Source organism: Orcinus orca, chromosome 2 (genome assembly GCF_937001465.1).
Source record: "Orcinus orca chromosome 2, mOrcOrc1.1, whole genome shotgun sequence".
NCBI lineage: Eukaryota > Metazoa > Chordata > Mammalia > Artiodactyla > Delphinidae > Orcinus > Orcinus orca.
This window is the reverse complement of record NC_064560.1, coordinates 152,983,522-153,008,332: the sequence shown is the minus strand read 5'-3', so window position 1 is coordinate 153,008,332 and position 24,811 is coordinate 152,983,522. Positions and strand designations below refer to the sequence as shown.

The 24,811-nt window shown below is 38.9% G+C and overlaps 1 long non-coding RNA gene across 2 annotated transcripts in view; it reads right to left on the bottom strand.

Annotated features, from left to right (window-relative positions):
• LOC117198693 (uncharacterized) overlaps nucleotides 1–23,084 on the bottom strand; it is a 29,771-nt gene extending 6,687 nt beyond the window's left edge. The window contains exons 1-3 of one of the 2 annotated variants that reach the window (XR_004479911.2): nucleotides 22,538–23,084; nucleotides 2,720–2,874; nucleotides 1,536–1,901 (exon numbers count right to left, since the gene is read on the bottom strand). This is a non-coding gene — a long non-coding RNA (uncharacterized LOC117198693). Of the gene's footprint in view, nucleotides 1–1,535; nucleotides 1,902–2,719; nucleotides 2,875–22,537 lie in introns of those variants that run through there. The other variant, XR_007475705.1, reaches the window with a different exon arrangement.
• Between the last annotated feature and the right edge of the window lie 1,727 nt (nucleotides 23,085–24,811).

Here is a 24,811-nt window from a genome sequence, read left to right as displayed (position 1 = left end):
CTAATTCTGTCATGCTCTCAGAGACGACTGCATGAGTCTCTCACCTTTGCCCTGACAAATCCTTCCAAAAGGAACTGGAAACATTTCAGGGACATAGTCATGTCCCTCCTGCTCGTGGTGAGATAGTCTGGAGAGTGTGGTCCCAGATAAAGCTATCAAATGCCCACCTTGCCTTTGAGGCTCTCTGCAAGATGTGTTTTCTTAAAGGGCTTAAATCTTCCACTTATTCTAATTTGACACGTGCTTAATAAGCAGCATTTCCAGACATGTGTTCCCACTTTCAACCCTGAACATCATCACGGGGGACTTGAACACTTTCTCCTTTTCTCAGATATGTTCACCTTCTCTGGATGTCCAGGATCCAGCACAGTGGAGCATAATAAAGTGCTCAGTACATGTTTGTGAAATTAAAGAATAAATTGCATGGATAACTAGAGTGGGAGTAGACATAGGAGACTCCTAATATATAATTACCTCACACTTAAGGCAATGTATCTGACAGAGATTCTAACTTACAAATTTGATTTAAAAAAATGCAATGCGAGGGAGGATCTGAAAGCTGAAACTGGGAGGGTGTTTAATCTTCGATATATGATCATAAATATAAATACAGCTATTTGTTGTTTATTCTACATACTTGAATTGCTGGCATGGTATTAGGTGCTACATATATGGAATTGCATTTCATTCTTACAATGACCTTATATAGTAAATATTATTGTTGTAATTCCTGTTCTAAAGATGAGGAAATTTAGGACCCAGAGGATTAAGTAATTTTCCTCTGGTCATGCAGCTAGAACTGGTCTATGCATGCACTTGACTTCTTTATAACCCTGTTAGGGTGACCAGGGGTCACTTGTTAGGGTAACTCTAAGACCCTTATCAGAACTGAAAGAGGAAATAAGAGTAGAGGAAACTTGGAATCAGGTAGACGCTGAGAAGACTTCAAAGCTGTAAAAATCTCTTTAGGCACTATTGAAATCCACACGAGCATGGGTTTGGCTAACATTTTGTCCACTTTCCAATGAGAAGTTTTCAACTCTTTCCCTATTAAAAATACCTCTAATGCTTTGACCCAAGTCAATATAAATGATAGATATGTGTATGACAAAGAAGAAGGACGGAAGGTAACTGCTTCCCCTGCGCTACAGTGCTATAATGAGAGCAAGCTTGTTTAATCTTCACACAGAAATACTCAACAGCTCAGCAGCTTCGCTCAATAGAACTTGTGTGTTCCGAATTTTGTGCTAGCATTTTATCTTGCTCCCAGAATGTCCCTTAATCCCACCACCATCGGCCTAAATCCTGCTCTTCCATTAATGTTAGCTCAAATCCGATTCACCATTCTAGCTTGCAGTGATAATTCTAAGAGTTGGCATTTATTGAGCCCTTACTATATGCCAGAGCCTGTGCTAAACACTTTAATTATTACTTAATTGCCACAATAGTGCTGTGTAGGAGGAACTACTATTAATCTATAGACAAGAAAACTAAGTCACAAAGCAATTAAATAACATTCCCACCATCATATAACAAGGAATAAGTAGAAGAAGAGTCATCTCTTTTTATTTGTTGGTCAATCATATTTTTAAAAAATTGATTCCAATTCGAGGGCACTTAAAATAGATCCCTTCGTGTTTCATTTATCAGGTGGTTGTCTTAAAGACATGAAAAGTACCCAGATTCAAGGAAACTTATCCACTCACAGTAACTAGTACAGAAAAACTCACATGAATATATTGCCTTTTGGAAATTTCTGTTTTCAAGGGATGTCTTCATTTCATGGCATTATTACTTTTTTCATACTCAACTAATGCCCTAATTCCTCAGTGAAGCTTTATGATGCAGCTTAACAGCCGTGGAATTGTTTTAGTTTTATCACAATAGGTAGGTGTGATGCCCTGGGAAAGATTCAAACATTTGAAGACATAGTTTCTGGTACAAAAAGATTAAAATCATGATTTTGAAGACTATCTAATGACATGGATATAGTTGATTTAAAAAAAAGTACAGTACAAAATATACAGTATCAAGCCATAATTTAAATTTAAAATATCTACTTTAGATACATATTTTAAAAACCATGGAAATAAGTACAATAAATGTTAAGAGTGGTTAGTTCTAAATGGTGGAGTAATATGTGGTTTTCATTTTCTTTTTTTATACTTTCTTTTATTTTCTAATTTTTCTACAATGAGCATGTAGTGCTTTTATAACCAGAAAACAACAAAAAATCGCTTTCCAGTAAAAAGAACTAAGGTTCTTTGGGGGAAATGGCTGAGCCCATGTCCAAGGCAGGAAAAGTACAAGGTGAGCCTTGACACATTGTTGTTTCGGAAAGTAAGGAAACAGCTCAAAGACTAATGGGATTGTGTCAGAAGGTTCTAGGAAGGGGCTCAGAGGGCTCCCACTGGCTAAATTTAGAACAAAGAAAGTATCAAAAATAATGATGGGTGTAACTAATGGCAACACACTAAATGACTATGATAGAGGAAAAAAGGAAAGAAAACATGCTGGATAAGAAATGTTGATATAATGATAGTTAGAAAACCATTTTGCAACTCCTAATGTAATACTTGATTAAAGCAAGGACAATCAATGGATGATAAAACTATCAGGTGAAAGGTTGCTGAGAGACTAGATAATATCATTGTACAGACAGAGTATTTATTGCAAAGAAGATAAATGTTCCTTTAACGAGACATTTGGCAGATCTTACCTTAGCCAAGTAATCAAACTTAACATCAGTAAGAGCGTGGCAGTCTGACAGCATGTTCTCCTGATATGATGCAACATGAAGTTCACAACATCTCTGAAGTATTCTTGTCAGAAATATTTAACCTGAATCCAATCAAGCCTTGAGACCTAGCTTTTCTAGATCACAGGGAATTGAGGAGAAAGGGAAGTTAATAACATCATGAGCAAACAATAAGACAAATTCAGAATGCAATACACTCTATAAGGTAATTAATTTTCTCAGATTCTTCAAAAAGTCAAAGTAATAAAAAGAGCAGAAGTATTCTTTTTTTAATTTAGTATACTTTATTTTATAGAGAAGTTTTAGGTTTGCAGAAAATTTGAACAGAAAGCACAGAATTCCCATATACCCTCTTCCAATCCCTGTAATTTCTCCTATTATTAACATCTTGCATTAATTTTATATTTGTTACAATTGATGAACCCACACTAATACATTATTATTAACTAAGGGCTATAGTTTACATCAGGGTTTACTATTTTCATATTTGCGTTGTACATTCTATGGGTTTTGACAAGTGTATAATACCATGTATCCAACATTACAGAATCATACCAAATAGTTTCACTGCCCCCCCCCCAAATCCTCTGTGCTCCACCTATACATCCTTCCATCCACTCCCTAAACCCATGGCAACCACTGATCTTTTTACTGTCTCCATTTTTTTGCCTTTTCCAGAATGTCATAGAGTTGGAATCATACAGTATGTAGCCTTTTTACATTGATTATTTTACTTAGCAATACGCACTTAAGGTGGATTACTCTTAAAAGTGACCAAATATAGTAATGCATGAACTTAGATTTGATCACGATTTTTTTTTTTTTTTTTGCTGTATGCGGGCCTCTCTCTGTTGTGGCCTCTCTCATTGCGGAGCACAGGCTCCGGACACACAGGCTCAGCGGCCATGGCTCACGAGCCCAGCCGCTCCACAGCATGTGGGATCTTCCCGGACCGGGACACGAACCCGTGTCCCCTGCATCGGCAGGCAGACTCTCAACCACTGCGCCACCAGGGAAGTCCTGATCACGATTTTTTAAATGAATATAAAAGACATTCTGGGGACAACTGGGGAATTTGAATATGAACAGGATATTAGAAAATATAAGAGAATTAGTAATAATTTCTCAGACATGATCATGGTGTTTTGGTTAGGTAGAAAAATGTCCTTAGTCTTAGGAGACGCTGCTGAAGTATTTAACATTAAGTATCATGATGTCTGCACTTACCTTCAAGTGCCACAGCAAATATATATGTGTTTGTATGTGGGGTGGGACGGGGGAGGCTGAGAGAGAAAATGAGAGAGAAAATATGGCAAAATATTACAATTACTGAAACTAGAAGGATATGCAGGTACTCAATGTAATATTACTTTGACTTTTGTATTTGTTTGAAATTTACCCCTTAAATATTATGCTAAAGACTCTGCTTGTCTTTGCTAAAGTCCCTTTTGGGTCAGTTCTACCAGAATCATTAACTGTGTTCCTCAATGTGACTCTAAGTTAAGGAGAGCTCCTCACTTAGTAAGGGTTTAATGCTCAGATAAGACGATTAGAAGAAACACACTGATAGTAGCCCCAGGGATTTCACAGATGTTACATTTTAGTATACTATATAAATCAATCCATGAAAATGTTGAATGAAACTGAGAATTTCTTTGGACTTAAATTAAGTTCCCCAATAAAATCTCCTACCTGTACAACTGCTAACCAGTTAGATTTAAAAAGCATCACATAAATGCCCCAAGTCACAACCTGACCCTTTATTTTTCTTCACAGCATTAACCTCACCTGCCATATTATATACTTATTTGCTTACTGTCTCTCTCTTCCCATTAGAATGTAAGCTTCTTGAGGTGTCAATAATCTTAATTCCTAAATTTAACTTTTCAGCAACCACTTTTGATATATCAACCACTATATTACCAATATTTGGGATGGTACCTAGTACATAAATAGCACTCAATAAGTATATTTGTGGATATTCAGTTATTTCCAATTTCTCACTATTATAAAATAAGGTAGCAATAATAATGCTTGTGCATATGTTCTTAGGCATTTGTGTAAGAGTTTCTCTAACATATATTCCTATGAGTTGCATTGCTGGATGAAAGTTATGTACATCTTCAAACTTACTGGATATTGCCAAAGAGTTCTCTAGAGAAAGCTAATTTTCATCTCCTATTTCTTTTCCATCATTCATTCTTTCATGTATTTATTCATTCAATGAGCCTTTATTGAGTACCTACTATATACCAGATACTATCACAGGTACTGAAGATAGAGTAGCAAACAAAACACAGCCTTCAATGAGCTTATGTTTTAAGAGTGGTAGTTCATCTTCTTTGGAGAAATGTCCATTTAGGTCTTTTGCCCATTTTTGGATTGGGTTGTTTGTTTTTTTGATATTGAGCTACATGAGCTGCTTGTATATTTTGGAGATTAATCCTTTGTCAGTTGCTTTGTTTGCAAATATTTTCTCCCATTCTGATAGACATTTCTCCAAAGAAGATATACAGATTGCCAACAAACACATGAAGGGATGCTCAACATCACTAAGCATTAGAGAAATGCAAATCAAAACTACAATGAGGTATCACCTCACACCGGTCAGAATGGCCATCATCAAAAAATCTACAAACAGTAAATGCTGGAGAGGGTGTGGAGAAAAGGGAGCCTTGCACTGTTGGTGGGAATGTGAACTGGTACAGCCACTATGGAGAACAGTATGGAGGTGCCTTAAAAAACTAAAAATAGAACTACCATATGACCCAGCAATCCCACTACTGGACATATACCCAGAGAGAACCATAATTCAAAAGGAGTCATGTACCATAATGTTCACTGCAGCACTATTTACAATAGCCAGGACAGGGAAGCAACCTAAGTGTCCATCAACAGATGAATGGATAAAGAAGATGTGGCACATATACAATGGAATATTACTCAACCATAAAAAGAAACGAAATTGAGTCATTTGTAATGAGGTGGATGGACCTAGAGTCTGTCATACAGAGTGAACTAAGTCAGAAAGAGAAAAACAAATACCATATGCTAACACATATAAATGGAAACTAAAAAAAAAAATGGTTCTGAAGAACCTAGGGGCAGGACAGGAATAAAGACACAGACATAGAGAATGGACTTAAGGACATGGGGAGGGGGAAGGGTAAGCTGGGACAAAGTGAGAGAGTGACATGGACATATATACACTACCAAATGTAAAATAGCTAGCTAGTGGGAAGCAGCCGCATAGCACAGAGAGATCAGCTCAGTGCTTTGTGACCACCTAGAGGGGTGGGATAGGGAGGGTGGGAGGGAGATGCAAGAGGGAGGAGATATGGGGATATATGTATTCATAGAGCTGATTCACTTTGTTATACAGCAGAAAGTAACACACCATTGTAAAGCAATTATACTCCAATAAAGATGTTAAAAAAAAAAAAGAGCGGTAGTTCAGGGAGGAGGAAGACAGACAAACAAATAAATATGTATGTCAGGTGGTTACAAGTATTACCAAGGAAGAGAAGGCAGGGTAAGACAGAAAGGGACTAGTAGTGCTAGTTTAGGTAGGCTGGTGTAATAATCTTGGCCCCAGGGCCAGAGCCACAGGCCCAAGTTGAGCCACAGATGCTTATTCCCAGGCCTTGAAAGCTAATGGAATGTGCTTTCCTGGATTTTATTATTGCTTAGGACATGTGATTCCTTTCTACCATCTGTTTTCTCCCTTTTGTAGTAAATGTCTATAACCACTACCCTATGCCTGTCCCACCACTGGATTTTGGAAGCAGTTAACTATTCTTGTTTCACCAGTCTACATGGAGAGGAATTTTGTGCCAGGAATGATCGTCCCAGAGTCTCTCCCGTCCCTTTAGATGATTTAAATGATGAGATATAGGACTTCTGAGCTGAAAAAATTGAGATGAGATTTTGGCCTTGAACTGATGATTGAATGGGTTGAGACTTTCGTGAATATTGGAATGAGGTGAATGCAAGTCATCAACATAGTGATAGTACCGAACACCTTGGAACTGATTGAGATCAGCTAAGCAGTGGGTGAAGGTAAAGAGGAAAAGATGTCTAGAAACTCAGCCCTGAGATATGTCAACACTAGAGGTCATTAGGAAGAAGAGAAACTGGCAAAAAAAAAAAAAAAAAGGAAAAGCCAGTGAAGCAGGAAGAGAAGGAAGAGAAGTATTCTGAAATAAAAGACAAGGGACCAGTACCTGAACATGTCTCAGGAAAATGATTTTCAAACTGAAATTCTCCCTCTAGCTAATTTATGCATCAAATTTGAGGATAGATAAATCCTCAGAGATTTGCCTGTCTTCCACCCTTTCTCAGGAAGCTATTGGACAATCTGCAAGGGAGTTAACCATGAAAAAGGACAATAGGAAACCCAGGAAAAGGGGATTCATCACTGGAGAGAAGCAGAGGAAGTTCCTAAGATAACAGTGAAGGGAGAAGCTGGAAATCTCTGGGAGAAAGCTGTTTTCCATTGGGGAAAATGGAATTGACAGTTATCAGATACACTCGATCAGATTTAATTAGGGAAGTGAAAATGCGTGTGTGTATGTGTTCTGCGTGAGCATTTGGTGCAGGGGAGACGGAGGCATGAGCCAAATTTTCATCTTCTCTATTCTGCTGAGAAGTCAGGAGATAATATTAATATCAATTTAAAATTGATAAATCAAACAATAGCAATTTAAGAATATTATTCACTTAAATATTGGAAGAAAGAGCTAAAGAGTTAAAAGTGGTTGCCACTGAGAAACAGGAATCAGGAGAGGTGAAGAATGGGACAATGGGCCTTAGTGTTTTATTTATAAGCCTTTAAGCGCTTATATATATACGTTATATATATATATTAGTAGATATATATTCTTTTTCAGATTCTTTTCCATTAGAGGTTATTACAAGATATTGAATATGGTTCCCTGTGCTATACAGTAGGTCCTAGTTGTTTATCTATTTTATATATAGTAGTGTGTATATGTTAATCCCCAACTCCTAATTTATCTCTTTTAAAAAGATAATTTAAAAAGGAACGAGATAAGTATTCTGTAGATCAAGTGAACAAAATTTCTTGAGAATAGTAAAATCAAGTTAGCTGAGGCCCGAGCATTGAACAGTGGGTTCCTCAAAGGGCAGGTTATCAGACATTGGTAAGTGTCGGTTTGGAAGAATAAGAGTAGGGGAAGCCTGAATAAAGTTCAAGAAAGAATGGGAGAAGAGGAAATGGACATGGCTTGTGTTTTTACAGTTTTAATGGGCTTTGATGCACAGAAGTTTTAATTCCAGTTCAAACTTACCCATTTCCTTTGCGGTTTGTACTTATTTTGTGTCCTTCTAAAGAAAGCATTCCTACATTTTCTTCCAAAAGTTATTGTCTGTGCTTTCTTATTACTTTAAAGACATAAATTTATTAAAGTGAGAAACTTTATTTTAAAATAAAAAATGATGACACGAACTTTCTTTTCCCACAGTTTTCTAACTTCCTTGGACAAAAGGTCAAATCATTTTTTCTCAAAAAGAGGATAGCAACTAAATATTCCTCTTTGGGGGATGTCTCATGGCATAATTTGAAACAGCCCTCTAGCAAGTTTAAGATATGGAAGTGTTCGTTGTGTTTTTATGGGGAGATGGTTCCCTTGAAGGAAAGAACAAGAAAGTATATCAGTATAGATTATCAAAAATCTTTACCCATGGAACTACTAAATTGTAACGTAGTGTTGCAGAACGCAGTATGGTTGCTTTACCCCTTGCTACTTGAAGTGTGGTTCATGAACCAGTAGGTCAGCCTTGCCTGGGAGTTTGTTAGAAACACAGAATCTCAGGCCCCACCTCCAACCTGCTGAATTAGAGTCTGCATGTTTTTTTAAATAAATTTATTTATCTTTTTATTTTTGGCTGCGTTGGGTCTTCGTTGCTGCACACAGGCTTTCTCTAGTTGCGGTGAGCGGGGGCTGGTGGCTTCTCTTGTTGCAGAGCACGGGCTCTAGGTGCGTGGGCTTCAGTAGTTGTGGCACATGGGCTCAGTAGTTGTGGCTCGTGGGCTCTAGAGTGCAGGCTCAGTAGTTGTGGCACACAGGCTTGGTTGCTCCGCGGCATGTGGGATATTCCCAGACCAGGGCTCGAACCCGTGTCCCCTGCATTGTCAGGTAGATTCTTAACCACTGCACCACCAGAGAAGTCCCAGGGTCTACATTTTAATAAGGACTCCAAGTGACTCCTATGCTCGTGGAAGCTTGAGAAGTGTGGTCTTAAACCATGAGACATAGAAGTGTGCAAAGATATATCTCCAATAATTTTCCTCTTCTGAGTGTGGTGGTTCTCAAACTTCCCTGCGTGTTGAAATCACCTGGATTCCAGGTGATTTCACTGATCTGGTGCCTGAGTCGCACTCCCAGAAATTCTGATGTGATTGGTCTGGAGTACAGTCTGGACACTGAAATTTTTTAAAGCTCCCCAGGTGAGTCTAGTGTGCACACAAAGTTGAGAAGCATAGCCCCAGAGAACCTGTAATTTAGAAGTGCTTTTGGCTGCAAGTAATAGCAAGCCCGAGCAGTGGTGGCTTAAGCCAGTGGTTCTCAGACTTTGTTGCACATTAGAGTCACTTGAGGAGATATAAAAATCCTGATGCCCAGGCTACACCCCAAAAGATGCTGACTTAATTATCCTGGGTGCAGTCTGGTGGTAGATCTTGTCAGGCTGGTTGAGTAGCTCGGTCAGGTTAACTAATACCCAGCTCTCTCTCCCCTCTCTCTTCCATTGAATAGAATTGTAGATGGGACTTGCCAGCCCTCTTTGTAGCCTGGGTAGCCACATGCCTGTGTTCTTGCCAATGGAATATGAGTAGAAGCATGTGTCACTTCTGGGCCGGCACCATACAACTTCCTAGATGTGCCCCTCCATACTCATCCCCCTCCCTCCTGGTTGGAAAGGTCATGCCCAGAATAACCTTGGAAGGCATGTGTTGAAGATGGCTCTTACCAAGAGTTCCTACATGGAGATAGGAAGAGCCACCCACCCACCTGACACTCCCAACACAGACCGTTCTGTGAAGAGACACAGTCATCAGAGTCTTTGCATTATGTAGGCATTTTAGCTATCTACCAAAATCAGACATCATCTTTTCTTACCTTTGTAATACCCAAGTGCGGCAAGTATCACTATGCCCATTTTACATATGAGAAAGCTAAGACATAGTCACATAGCTAGAAGGTGGCAGAGAATAGGCTTCAAACCAAGTTTTTGTTAAACAAAACCCAGGCTCTCAATCGCATACCATATATTTTCCCATGGATTTCTAAAAGCAAGAACATTTAGAGTTGGAAACAATGAAGTCGATAGTCTGTAGTTAAAGCAGAAAACATCTGTGCTTCAAAAACTGAATGATTGATTCTGCATTTGGTGACTTGTTGCTCAGTAATTTTTTTTGTGTATGTGTGGTACGCAGGCCTCTCACTGTTGTGGCCTCTCCCGTTACGGAGCACAGGCTCCGGACACGCAGGCTCAGCGGCCATGGCTCACGGGCCCAGCCACTCCGCAGCATGTGGGATCCTCCCGGACCGGGGAACGAACCCGTGTCCCCTGCATCGGCAGGCGGACTCCCAACCACTGCGCCACCAGGGAAGCCCGCTCAATAATTTTTAACTGCGTATTTTTGGCTCACCTATCCCATCCCCCTGGCTGTTTCTTTTTCACATGTGTTCTATATGTTCATGTGTCTGTTCTATATGCTGCCACTATGTTAGTCTCCCTAAAAAACGACCTTCTCATGTCACCTCCTTTCACTTCCATCTTCAGAACCTACCAGCCAAAGTTCAAATTCCTCATCCAGTCCTAACCATCCTCCTCCTACATAGGCACTCTGCTCCAGCCACATTTGCCTATCTCACTTTACCAATTCACAAACTTTCATGGGAAGAAGGAACTTTAAGGTCAGGTAATTCAACGACCACCTGCATCAGCTAACTATTGCTGTGTAACAAACCTAAAACTTAGTGCCTTAAAACAATGATTTCTTATTTCTCACCATTCTGTGAGTTGACCGTGTGGTTCTTCTGTTGGTCTCACTTGTGTTCACTCACATGATTCCATCTGGCTGGCAGCGAAGTTGGACTGGAAGTTCCTTAAGGCCTCTCTCACATGACTAGGGGCTGTGTGCTGTCAGCTAGGGCACCTCCAGGCTCCTCCATGTGGCCTCTACAACAGGATAATCCGGACTTCCTTATATCTGGCTTCCAACTGGAGAAAGGCAGAAACTACTGGACCTTTCCAAACTTAGGCCTGTATCCTACACAATGTCACTTCTGCTACATTCTATTGGTCAAAGCAAGTCATGGGGCAGCCCAGAGGGACTCCATCTCCTGAAGGGAAGAGTGGCAAAGAATCTGCGGCTATCTCTAATGCACTGTGCAGCCTCATTCCTTCTACATACCTCCTCCCCACCTCTACCCAATATTCCTTCTCAGCACAGCCACATTACAGTGTTTCAGGAGTGGGCCCCAGGGCTGGACTTGCCTATGTTTGAATCCCAACTCTACAACCTACCTACTCTGTGAACTTGAGCAAGTTACCACACCTCTCTGTGCCTCAGTTTGTTCAACCATAAATTTGGGAGGTAGGGTTGGGTGTGGATATAAATCCTACATTTAGGGTTGTTGTGAGAATTAAATGAGTGAATACAAAGTGCTAGAACAGTGCCTGGCTTTGGTAAGTGCCTTATAAATGTTATCTATTGCTAGTAGTTGGTTCATCTAGTTTTTCTTAGTTTGGTGCAGAACACAAAGGGGTCAGGCTGGGCCTGGGGTTTAGGCTCCAGGGCAGAGAGTGCTAAAGGAAGAGATATATACAATCTCTGAGGCACCATCCTTGCACCAAAATGCCTTGACTTCGTTGATTATGTGAGGAGTATTTTAGGCAGAGGAGGGCGTCTATGTGCTTCTTTCTCAGCTTCTGAAAGTGCTCCCCTAAGATAGAATCCCTATGTCTGTAAAGCTGAACCACACAACTAACGCCCTAAAAAGTAACCTCAAAATCATCTAAAGTTCAGCTTTCCTGGTTGAATAGTGCTTCAACTTCATCCTAGCAAACTCTGGACACCCCCAGTACTTAAATACCTTGTTTTTCACAAAGGCACTTTTCAGATCCAAAGGAGAAGCCTACAGCAGAAGCTTGTCTGCAGGATTCGGGATACTGGCAATTCCGATCTTGGCACACGGCACACTCAGCCCTGAGTAGCCATGATTTATAGCAGCAGAGTCTGGGCAGGAAATCCAGCAGCTCCCACTACACATGACAGAACACAGAGCCCAAAGCACACAGACCATGTGGCGAGGGGAGTGGGGCAGAGCTAGGGGAAGGAACTGGGAGCCCAGGGCAGACCTCTGTGGGCATTGCTAGCCCCTCTCTCTGACCATCAGTCATATTCTGTGCCTGTGAGTCTTATTTTTCCATTCCCATTCTTTCGCAAATGGGTTAATCATTGCTCTAAGAGAGAGAGGAGGGGAAAAAAATGATTTAAGTTCACTCAGAGGCTGAGGGTAATCATACTAATACATTAGTTCAGATGTTATTTCAGGACAAGATGGCTATTAGTCTGCCGTAATTCATCTGAAAGTTCTGTAATAAGCCTTCTTGCCATTATTATTTGTTTTACAGCACAAAATATGCAAAGTGTAGTCTGAGAGATGAAAATCATATACAGAGCTTAGGCCTAAAATTCTGAAATAAATTTATTTTGCGTCCTTATTGTCTTCAAGCTATATTTTTGAAGCGTCAAGGATGGATATAGCACTGTACTAGGCACTGGGAGGGGTGGGATACAGGAAAAGAGAATTAGATGTTTCTTGAGTCCATAACTCTTGTTAGGCACCCTGACAATATTGGATTTCTAATGAGCCCTGGAAATCATAGGCTGTCCTCAACAGCTTATAATGTATAAGTGGAGATGGCATGCACACACATGATGATAACATATGCATGTTACTCGTATTTCTTTCCAGCTTTATAGAAACATAATTAACAAATGAAAAATTGTATGTATTTAAGGTCTACAACATGATGTTTTGACATATGTATACATTTTGAAATGTTTACTACAATCAAGCTAATTGACATATCCATCATTTCATAGTTACTTTTTTTTTTGGGTAATAATAATTAAAATCTACTCTCAGCAAATTTCCAGTATACAATACACTATTGTTAACTATAGTCGTGATGCAGTACATTAGCTTTCTATAACTCTTTCATCCTGCATATCTGAAACTTTCTATCCTTTGACCAACATTTTCCCATATTCTCCAACCCTCAGTCCCTGGAAACCACCATTCTACTCTGCTTCTAAGAGTTTGACTTCTTTAGATTCTACATATAAGTGACATCATACAGTATTTGTCTTTCTGTGTCTGGCCTATTTCACTTAGCATAATGTCCACCAGGTTCATCCATGTTGTCACAAATGACAAGTGTTCCTTCTTTTTTTTGTGTGGTATGCAGGCCTCTCACTGTTGTGGCCTCGCCCGTTGCGGAGCACAGGCTCCGGAGGCGCAGGCTCAGCGGCCATGGCTCACGGGCCCAGCCGCTCCGCGGCATGTGGGATCCTCCCAGACCGGGGCACAAACCCGTGTCCCCTGGATCGGCAGGTGGACTCTCAACTACTGCGCCACCAGGGAAGCCCCAAGTGCTCCTTCTTTTTAAAGGCTGAATAATATTAGAGCATATATATATATACACACACAACATTTTCTTTATCCATTCTTCCGTTGATAGTTACGTAGGTTGTTCCCATATCTCGGCATACTGAATAATGCTGCAATGAAATGGAAGTGCAGATATCTCTTCAAAATACTGATTTCATTTCCTTTGGATATATATCCAGAAGTAAAATTGCCGAATCTATGGCAGTTCTATTTTTAACTTTTTGAGGAACCTCCATACTGTTTTCCATAATGGCTGTACAAATGTACATTCCTACCAACAGTGCACAAAGGTTCCCTTTTCTCAACATCCTCAATACTTATCTTTTGCCTTGTTGATAATAGCTATCCTAACATGTGTATGGTGACATCTCATAATTTTAATTTGCATATCCCTGTTGATTAGCTATGTTGAGTAGTTTTCATGTACCTGTTGTCCATTTGCATGTCTTCTTTTGAGAAATGTCTATCCAGGTCGTTTAACCATTTTTAAATCAGGTTATCTATTTTCTTGCTTTGAGTTGAGTTCCTTGTATATTTTGGATATTAACTCCTCAGCAGGTACAGTTTGCAAATATTTTCTCCCATTTTGTAGGTTTTCTCTTCATTCTGTTGATTATTTCCTTTGCTGTGTAGAAGCTTTTTAGTTTGATGCACTCCTATTTGTCTATTTTTGCTTTTGTTGCCTTTGCTTTTGGGATAATATCCAAAAAAATAACTGGCCAGACCAATGTCAAGAAGCTTTTTCCCTATGTTTTCTCCTAGTAGTTTTAGGTCTTGTGTTTAGGCCTTTAATCCATTTTGAGTTGACTTTTGCATATGGTGTAAGATAAGGGTATAGTTTCATTCTTCTCTATGTGGATATCCAGTTTTCCCAACACCATTTGTTGAAAAGATCATCCTTTCCCAATTGTGTATTCTTGGCACCTTTGTCAAAAATCAGTCAACTGTATATGCATGGATTTATTTCTGTGCTCCCTATTCTGTTTCAGGGGTCTAAATATCTGCTGTTATGCCTGTACCATACTGTTTTGATTACTATAGCTTTGTTGTATGTTTTGAAACCAGGGCATAGGATGCCTCCAGCTTTGTTCTTCCTGCTCAGGATTGCTTTGGTTTAAGGCAAGAGATTAACATAAAGAAATACTTTGAGACCAACCGAATATGGATTGTAAGTGTGAGCTCCTGTGGTCATGGGAGACTTTCTCAAGGAGCAGCACCATGCCCTTCAATCTCTAGATTATTAATCTAGAGGTTGAAGAGCATGAACTCAGAGTCCGGATTCAGGGTCTGCCTTTCCCATGTACCAGCCGTGTGAATCTGGCTAAGCTACTTGCCTCCTCTGTGTTTTGGTTTCTTCACCTGTAAAATGGACATGAGTTACATCTACCTCACAGTGTCGTTGTGAAAATTAAATGAAGATAAAATACTGAGACTAACCATATCATTAGTATCATCCAAGTGCTGGTTATTAGTATTTTTTTTAATTGTTTTGATGGGCAGAGGAGAAGGAGGTGAAATAATGTCAGTCTCATGGTAGAGGATGACATAAGCCATCTGCTATAGGACAAGAGTAATTAGCACAGTGTTGGCACGGCCTCTCTCACTCTCCATCCTTTTGCTTGCTTGGCTCTTAGAGTCAGAGAGTGTGGGAAATAGAAATGGAGGGGACACAGGATTTACTCTAGTCAATCTCGTGTATTCTCTTTGACATTTTTCAAGAGGTTGCATAGGGCTTGCAATGGCTTTTCAGCTACTTTTGCCCTCTGACTGCTCTTTGTTTAGATGTACCATGAGACAGAGACTGGCAAGAGGGGCTTCTTGTCATTTCCCCCTAATCTGAAGTGATCCAGCCGCATCTGAACCCTCGGGGCACTTTGTCTGAATGACTATTTTTGTGTTTTAGCCCGTGCCTAGTCTGTACCATAGTGTGTTTACTTTTGCACATGTCACACGACCCTGATGAACCCCATGAGGGTTAAGGCTGGGCCTTACTTGCTTTGTATTCTGACCACAGTGCTTTAAGCAGAATAGCTGCTATAAGTATTGCTGAAATAAGGAAAGGGTATATTCTAGGGTGTGTGATAAGCCCACTACTTGAAAAAAGGATTCCAACCTTAAATAGTGGAAGTTTTAAGAATTTCATAATCCCGATCTTGAACAAGATTTCTGTTCATTCCAGGAACTGGAACGGCATCTTCCATTTGAAGGTAAAATGTGACCACTTGTTTTCATGTCAGATACTGGCATCAGAGAGAAAAGCCTTGGTCAGCCTTGGGCATGGAACAACAGCACCATGCTGGTTCCCTCCTGAAATACAGCACTTTATCAATAATGAGCCGGAGCTGGGGCTGTAATGCTATGAATGAAATTTGCATCCTAGTCAGATAGCTGTGAGCATAATTTGAAGGCAGAAACAGATATTTTAAGATCAATTGCACTTTCAGCCAATGATGCGAAGAAACGTCTTCACTGTACAATATTTAAAAGGAAACTCATCATCCATATTGCAGTTTAGAAAATAATCACAGGAGAGGAAAACATCCAGATAAATTTTGGTTTTCAGCTATCTCTTCCAGTGGTATCACTGTATAAGAAATTCTTATAATTCAAAATAGAAGTTTAGAGAAGTAGTTGGATATTTACAGCATTTAATTCACTCCTTCCCACTAACCCCCAGGCCAGTGGGGATTAATACATGAGAAGGCAAGTTTCACTGGGGTCAATTGAAAGGATTTCAGAGAAATAAGAGGTACAAGGTAAATACCATCAACAAAGCAGAGTGTGACCTATTTGTTAAATGCTGTTTTGAGGGTGGAGGCTACAAAACAGTGGTTTTCAATCCTGGCTGTACATTAGAGTCATTATTTTTTTTTCCTGTTTGTTTTTATTTTTACTTTTTGTTGAGATATGACATATGTTCCATGAAGTGTACTAATCTTAAGTGGAACGCTTAATGAATTTTTACAAGGGCACCTACCTGTGTACACCATCAGATAGGATATAGAACATTTCTAGCACGCTAGAAGCCTCCCTAGGGGTAATCGCTCTCCTGACTTCTATCACCATGGACAAATTTTGCCCAATCTCAAACTTAATATAAATAAGATCATGCAATATACATTCTTATGCACTTTTTTTTTTACTGAATATAATGTCTATGTGATTCATCAATGGTATGTATACTTATATGTTGTATGTATATTATATATGCTATTTAGTGTTCTAATATATGAATATATCACAGTTTATTCTACTGCTTGACTTCTTTTCAGGGTAAAGCAAATGGATCTGTTTATACATGAATGGAATATCTCTGGAAAAAATTTAACAGTTCCTCTGGGAAGGGAAACTGAGTGACTACAGGGCAAGAAAGAGACAGAAATTCACTGTCTACATACAACTCTTTGTAGCTCTTGATTTTGTACAATGTATTTGCTATATATAATACATATAAATTAAACATTTATTTAAAATTAAGCCCTTCGGGACTTCCTTGGTGGCACAATGGTTAAGAATCCACCTGCCAATGTAGGGGATACGGGTTTGAGCCCTGGTCCGGGAAGATCCCACATGCTGCAGAGCAACTAAGCCCATGCGCCACAACTACTGAGCCTGCGCACTAGAGCCGTGAGTCACAGCTATTGAGCCCACATGCCACAACTACTGAAGCCCACACACCTAGAACCCATGCTCTACAGCAAGAGAAGCCACCACAATGAGAAGCCTGTGCACCACAATGAAGAGTAGCCCCTGCTCGCTGCAACTAGAGAAAGCCTGCATGCAGCAACGAAGACCCAACGCAGCCAAAAATAAATAAATAAATGAATAACTAAATAAATAAATATTTTTTAAAAATAACAATAAAAAAATAAAATTAAATTAAGTCTTTCTTACTTAAATATAAAACATGATACCATAAAACTCCTAGAAGAGAACAGAGGCAAAACATTCTCTGACATAAATCATACCAATGTTTTCTTAGGTCAGTCTACCAAGGCAATAGAAATAAAAGCAAAAATAAACAAATGGGACCTAATCAAACTTATAAAGCTTTTGCACAGCAAAGGAAACCATAAACAAGACAAAAAGACAACCTATGGACTGGGAGAAGATATTTGGAAATGATGAGGCCGACAAGGGTTTAATTTCCAAAATATACAGACAGCTCATACAACTCAACAACAACAACAACAAAAAAAACCCAAAAAACAAACAACCCCATCAAAAATTGGGCATAAGACCTAGATAGACATTTCTCCAAAGAAGACATACAGATGGCCAATAGGCAAATGAAAAGATGCTCAACGTCACAAATTGTTAGAGAAATGCAAATCAAAACTACAATGAGGTGCCACCTCACACAGGTCAGAATGGCCATCATTAAAGAGTACAAATAACAAATGCTGGAGAAGGTGTGGAGAAAAGGGAGCCCTCCTACACTATTGGTGAGAATGTAAATTGGTGTAGCCACTATGAAGAACAGTATGGAGGTTCCTCAAAAAACTAAAAATAGAGTTGCCAGATGATCCAGTAATCCCACTCCTGGGCATATATCTAGAGAAAACTATAATTCGAAAAGATACACGTACCCCTATGTTCATAGCAGCACAATTTACAATAGCCAAGACATGGAAACAACCTAAATGTCCATAGACAGATGAATGGATAAAGAAGATGTGGTATATATATACAATAGAATATTACTCAGCCATAAAAAACAATTAAAGAATGCCATTTGCCACTACATGGAAGGACCCAGAGATTATCATACTAAACGAAGTAAGTTAGAAAGAGAAAGACAAACACCACATGATATCGCTTATATGTGGAATCTAAAATATGACACAAATGGATTTATCTATGGAACAGAAACAGACTCACAGACAGAGAGAACAGACTTGTGGTTGCCAAGGGGGAAGGGGGTTGGTAGAGGGTTGGATCGGGAGTTTGGGACTAGCAGATGCAAATTATTGTATATAGAATGGATAAACAACAAGGTCCTATTGTATAGCACAGGGAACTATATTAAATATCCTGTAATAAACCATAATGGAAAAGAATATGAAAAAGAATATCTATATCCATACCTGAATCACTTTGCTGTACACCAGAAGCTAACACAACACTGTAAGTCAAGTATACTTAAAAAAAAAAAAAAAAACTAAAAAAATTTAAGTGTTTCTTGTGTCTTGACTCTGGAAATTCATTCAACTATTGACAGACACTTGGATTGCTTCCAGTTTTTGCCTATTATGAGAAAAGCTTCTGTGAATAACCTTGTACATGTCTTTTGGTGCCAAATTCTCTTGGGCACATACCTAAGCGTGGAATTGCTGGGTCATAAGGAAAGTATATATTTAGCTTTAGTAGATACTGTCCAACATTTTCCAAGATGGCTATATTAATTTATATTCCTACCAGCACTGTATGAGAGTTCCAGTTGCTCTATGCCTTCTCTAGCAGTTGGTATTATCCAATTAAAAAAATTATAGCTTAGGGAGCATTATAAGGTACCATCCCCAGAGAGCCTTGTGTGATTCTTCTGGGGCAGGACTCATGCATTGGTACCTTTGGAAGTTCTCCCAGCTTATTCCAATGTTCAGCCAGGGCTGAGAACCACACACTAGAATGATGCCCTAAGGTGGCTGGATTTCACAATCAGCTGGAGAAATTTAAAAGGTGTAGGTTCTTGGGTCTTATCCCAGACCTACTGAATCAGATTTTCCAAAGGAGAACCTATGATTGTAACTAGTTCCTGGAGGTGATTTGGATGCAACTAGCCTTAAGTTAGGAAACCACAGATTTAAGACATGTTTATTAAAAATTTTAGCAACCATTTTTTTTCCAATTGAAAAAGTAAAAAGCAAACAAAAAATAAAAACAGTTCATTTATATAGACAATGGAAAGTAGGTCTTTCTTTCCTAACTTAGACTCCCAGTGATTCTCCATAGAGGCAACTGTATTGTTGAGTTTCATGTTGTGTGCGTATCATTCTAAAAATTTTCTAAACATATTGTATTTGTTAGGACCATTTATGTTGCAAGTGGTCAAAAACTCTTTGCATACTGGCTTAAATTTTAAAAAGAAAACTTGGAGAGAATCGCTGTGTATAACTAAATAGTCCAAATTTAGCCCTGGCTTCAGGTACAGTAAGATCCAGAGACTCAAACTCTCAGTCTTGGTTTTTCACACGTTTTGGCTTTTTCTTTACCATCGTGCCCATTCCCTTCATGGCAGCAAAGTGGCTACAGCAGTTTTTGACCTCAGAACTTCACTTCTATTCTGAATGGTCAACATAAATCCTAGTAACCCCCCACTTAAGACTCACGAACTCTAAAATTGGAAGATTTGTATAAGCAATCCTAAAAATGGTTTCCTTCCTATTTCTATTTACCATTTGTGGCTGGTATAATAGATATTGTCTAAAACTAGAGCAGAAGTTTTACTAGTTTAAATGGATTAGTAAACAGTTTTTGGAGGGTGGTAACAATATTGGAAACTCGTGTATACCACAAACTTCCTTATATACACTTTATATTACCTGTCCATTTTTTTTATCATAATGCTTTTGACAGACGTAACTTATTCCAGCTGACTCTGCCACTACAGTTATTACTATTAACTATTATTATAAATTTGTTTAGTTTTTTTCTACCTTAACAGTGGGAATCCTCTTCTTTTTCTTTTCAAACACTAATCTAGAGCTTTCCAAAAGTATTCTTGCTTTCTGATAGTTTCAAAATGTTTTCAGCCTATCTTGCTTTCCTCCTTAGACAGGTTCCAACATCCTCCAAGGAACTCTGGCTCCTTTTAGTGGAAAAAAATGAGATGGGTCAGAAGGTGGAGTCAATGCTGCACTCTGGATGTGACTTCGACTTTGGCTGCAGGAGTGACAGCACCAAAGCAGCAACATACCATAGAGCATGGTTCTCAATGTGGGTGAATTTGTCCCCCAGGAGGCTTTTATCCAGGGACATTTTTACTTGTCATGACTTGACTGGCGCTGGGGGTGTTTACTACTGGCGTCTAATGAAACGAGGCCAGGGATGCTGCCAAATCTTCTCCAATACAGAGAACAGCCACCTCCACAGAGAATTATCTGGCTCCAAATGTCAATAGCGTTGAGGCTGAGAAACTTTGCCTAGAGCATTAGCTCATGTTGATGCTTTCAGTGTACCTGCCCTTGTTCCTTCCCTTTGTTTTTCTAATATTTTGTTACACACATAGGTAACTTTCCAACCCTTTTGTATATACTTATATGTACATATACATGATTTGTATATATTCCTATCAAATTTGACATTTTATGTTACACGGTATCACACCAAATCCTATATTTGAATTACAGTGCTGATGGCTTCATTTTAGGTTTTAGGGTGACTAATATGATTTACAAACAGAATACATAGTGGAAACTTCATGGGAAAGTGTGGTGGTCATGCTTTTCTTTTTCCTTCTTTCATTCTTCCTTCTTGACCTTCAGTTGAGATGTCCAGAAATTAAATCCAAACAGTGCAGAGTCTATGATCTACTGGTTGGTACTATACAAGAGTAGCATCAGCTGTCAGAAAAGGAAAACAAAACCCAACCTCTACTGCCCACCACGGTAACCGTTAGGGCAGCCCTAGAATGACAAGAAGAGCCCTGTTATGGAACCCATTTTTATATTTTCCTGTTAATAGTGCTTTTTTTTCATTCCCTCCTTATTTTTCAAACATTTTTTGAAATGTACTATACATACAGGAGAGTACACATAAGTGTGTAATTCGATGAACTTTAAAAACCTGATTACATCTATGCAGCTAGCACCTAGACTGAGACCATGACTAACAACCAGAAATCCCCTTGCATTCCCTTTCAGTCTCTACCCCACACCCCCAAGCAAGAGTCTAGTAACTTCTAACAGCATAGATAAGTTTTACCAATTTTTATAGTTTCAATAAATGCAATCATACAGGATGTACTCCTTTGTGTCTGGTTTCTGCCACCCAACATTATATTTGTGAATTCATTCACATTGTTACTTGTTAGCTGATAGATCCCTCACTCTCGGTGCTGTACGAATATACCACACTATCCGTCCCACTGCTGAACATCTGTGCAGTTTCCACTTGGGGGCTACTTCAAATAGTGCTGTTATAAACATTTTTTTGGCTGTTGTTATAAACATTTTTGTAAATGTCTTTTGGTGAACATGTGTAACACATGTATGCATTGCTGTTGGCTCCTACGAGTGGAATTTCTGCATCATAAATAAGCATATGCTTCACTTCAGTATATAATGCCAAACAGGTTTCCAAAGCAGTTGTGCCAACTTACACACCCCTCATTAGTGTCAAAGAGTTCCATTTGCTCCCTATTATCACCAACACTTGATATTTTCCATCTTTTTCTTTTTAGCCATCATGGTGGGGTTATCGTGGTATTGCCACATGGTTTCGATTTGTATTTTCCTTATGATGAATGCAACTGGACATTTTTTCATATAGTGCTTGGCCACTTAGATATAATCTTTTGTAAGACGTCAATTCCCTATCTTTTATTTTAAAAATCTTACGGTGTTTTCTCCCTCATTCTTTTTTATTTTCCTTGCTGTAGAAAGACTTCCCCTTTCTTCCTGCTCTGACCCCTAGGGAGTCTTTATAACATCTGAATTTTTAGGGTAACATTCTTTCATTTTATTTTTGAGCCTGTACTAATTCACCCTTGGTTCCTTTTTTTTTTTTTTTTTTAATGAGGAGTATTTTATTTTAATGATCAGTTGTTAGGGCACTAAAGATATAAGATAAAGGACTTCTTTTTTTCTTCAGAAACTTAAAATGTGGAAGTATGACCTACTAGGCAAAGCAAATCCTGCTCACAAGGTTTTCTTTTTGGCAGACAGATTAATTTGAAATGTGATAAAAATGCATATAAAGATTTTTTAGTGAGTGCGTACAAGATTACGGAATACAAGGCTACTTTCTAACTCAGAAAGCTTACATAGAACGATAGACTCATAGAACAGATTAGTAGAGCTAGAGGTGTGGGGTAGGGAGGAGAAATAGATGAAAGGGGTCAAAAGGTACAAACCTCCAGTTAAAAGACAAATAACTTGGGCTTCCCTGGTGGCGCAGTGATTGAGAGTCCACCTGCCGATGCAGGGGACACGGGTTCGTGCCCCGGTCCGGGAGGATCCCACGTGCTGCGGAGCGGTTGTGCCCGTGAGCCGTGGCCGCTGAGCCTGCGCGTCCGGAGCCTGTGCTCTGCAACGGGAGAGGCCACAACAGTGAGAGGCCCGCGTTCCGCAAAAAAAAAAAAAAAAAAAAAAAAAGACAAATAACTTCTGGGAAATAAAGTACAAACATGGTGAGTATAGTTAAAAACACTGAATTGTATTTGAAAGTTGCTAAGGAAGTAGATCTTAAAAGTCCTCATCACAAGAAAAACACAAGTTGTAACTGTGTGTGGCGATGGATGTTAAACTTGTCTGTCTTAAACTAATACAATGTTACATGTCAATTACATCTCGGCTTAAAAAGAAAATCTCTCAACTGAAATATGACAGATTTTTAAATTGTTAGAATATTTGTTTTTACTGACTTTTAATTTTTAAGTCAATAAAAACTTCAAAATTACTTAGTGAATACATTCATTAAAAAAGAGAAACAAACAAAAAACACACACACACACAAAAATAAAAAAGAGAAACAAACTGTTACTCTTCCCCTGCCCACATTATAGCCCATCAGGAAAAAGCACTGAGTTCAGGCCAAAATCATAAAAACTTTCAATTAAACTAATAATTGCTGGCATGTTTCCGTTTAAATTTGCCTCATTATCTCTGATTGCTTTTCACACCGTTAGGTCACTAAAGCCTGCTTTTGAGACAAAAACTATTCATTCCCCAAAAGTCAGGGGAACAATTAATGATAAGGATGTAAGTTAATTAACACAATCATTTTGGCTTAATTATTTAAAGTCCAGTGTTATTCCTCCAGCACACCTGTCCCCTAGCTTTCAGAACCATACTGAGATCTGTAATTTTTCACTGATGAATTTATAGCTTTCACATACACAAAGAGAAGAAATAGAATCTTAAAGGCAATGCACACAAAAATTATTGTCAACACATACACGCCAACTTTTACACACACACACCCCTACATATTTTTAAAAGATGTCTTCTTTAATATTAACAATGGGATTTTTGTTTCCAACTAAACAATTTTAGTAATTCTTTTGAGACACCTTTGCTATTCATTTTTTTAACTTTATACTCTTTGAATACTGTAATTTTGTTTTTACCATTTTAACCATTTTTAAGTGTACTACTCAGTGACATTAAGTACATTCACACTGCTGTGCGACCATTACCACCATCCATCTCCAGAATTTTTTCATCTTCCTAAACTAAAACTCTATTCCCATTAAACAGTGACTCCCTAATACCTCCTTCTCCCACCATTCTATTCTACTTCTGTTTCTCTGTGTTTGACTACTCTATGTACCTCATATAAGCGGAATCATACAGTATTTGTCCTTTTGTAGCTGGCTTAATTCACTGAGCATAATGTCTTCAAGTTTCAGCCCTGTTGTAGAGTGTGTCAGAATTTCCTTCCTTTTTTAAGCTAATATTCCATTGGATGTATATACCACATTTTTTAATCCATTCATCTGTTGATGGACATTTAGATTGCCTCTACCTTTTGGCTATTGTGAATAATGTTGCTATGCACATGGATGTACAAATATCTGTTTGAATCCCCGTTTTCATTTCTTTTGAGAGAAGTGAAAAGAATCCCGGAAGTGGAATTGCTGAATCCTATGGTAATACTATGTTTAATTTTTTTGAGGAACTGCCATGGTGTTTTCCACAGGGGCTAAACATTTTACATTCCCACCAGTAATGCACAAGGTAAACACTGTATTTTATTTGTATTTTAAATCTATGAACTCTGAATAGCTTTTGTACACATCCCATGACCCCAAGACCAGCATTTGTCTGTCTGTCTGTCGATCTATCTACATAGATATTTAGAATGGAAACATTAATTTGCAACTGGTGGAAGCACCCTGAGTCAAGAAGCAGTTTTGATTGGTGTACCTAACTGGGCCCTCTCTTGCTGGGGGTCTCTTATTCTTCTGGGTATCTGAGGGAGGTTGGGATGGGCAGACAGATTCCCCTACCCAGCTCTGTAGCCAGAGGGGCAAGTCCTGGTGACTTAATTGCCCTGGGTGACAGAGATCTGGTCTCTCCCAGAGGGCTTTTCTATGGGTTTATAACAGTATTCTAGAGGTGGTCTCCAAACAGCACTGCCCGGAATGGCTCTTTATTTGCAATTTACTTCATCTTTGACAATCTAG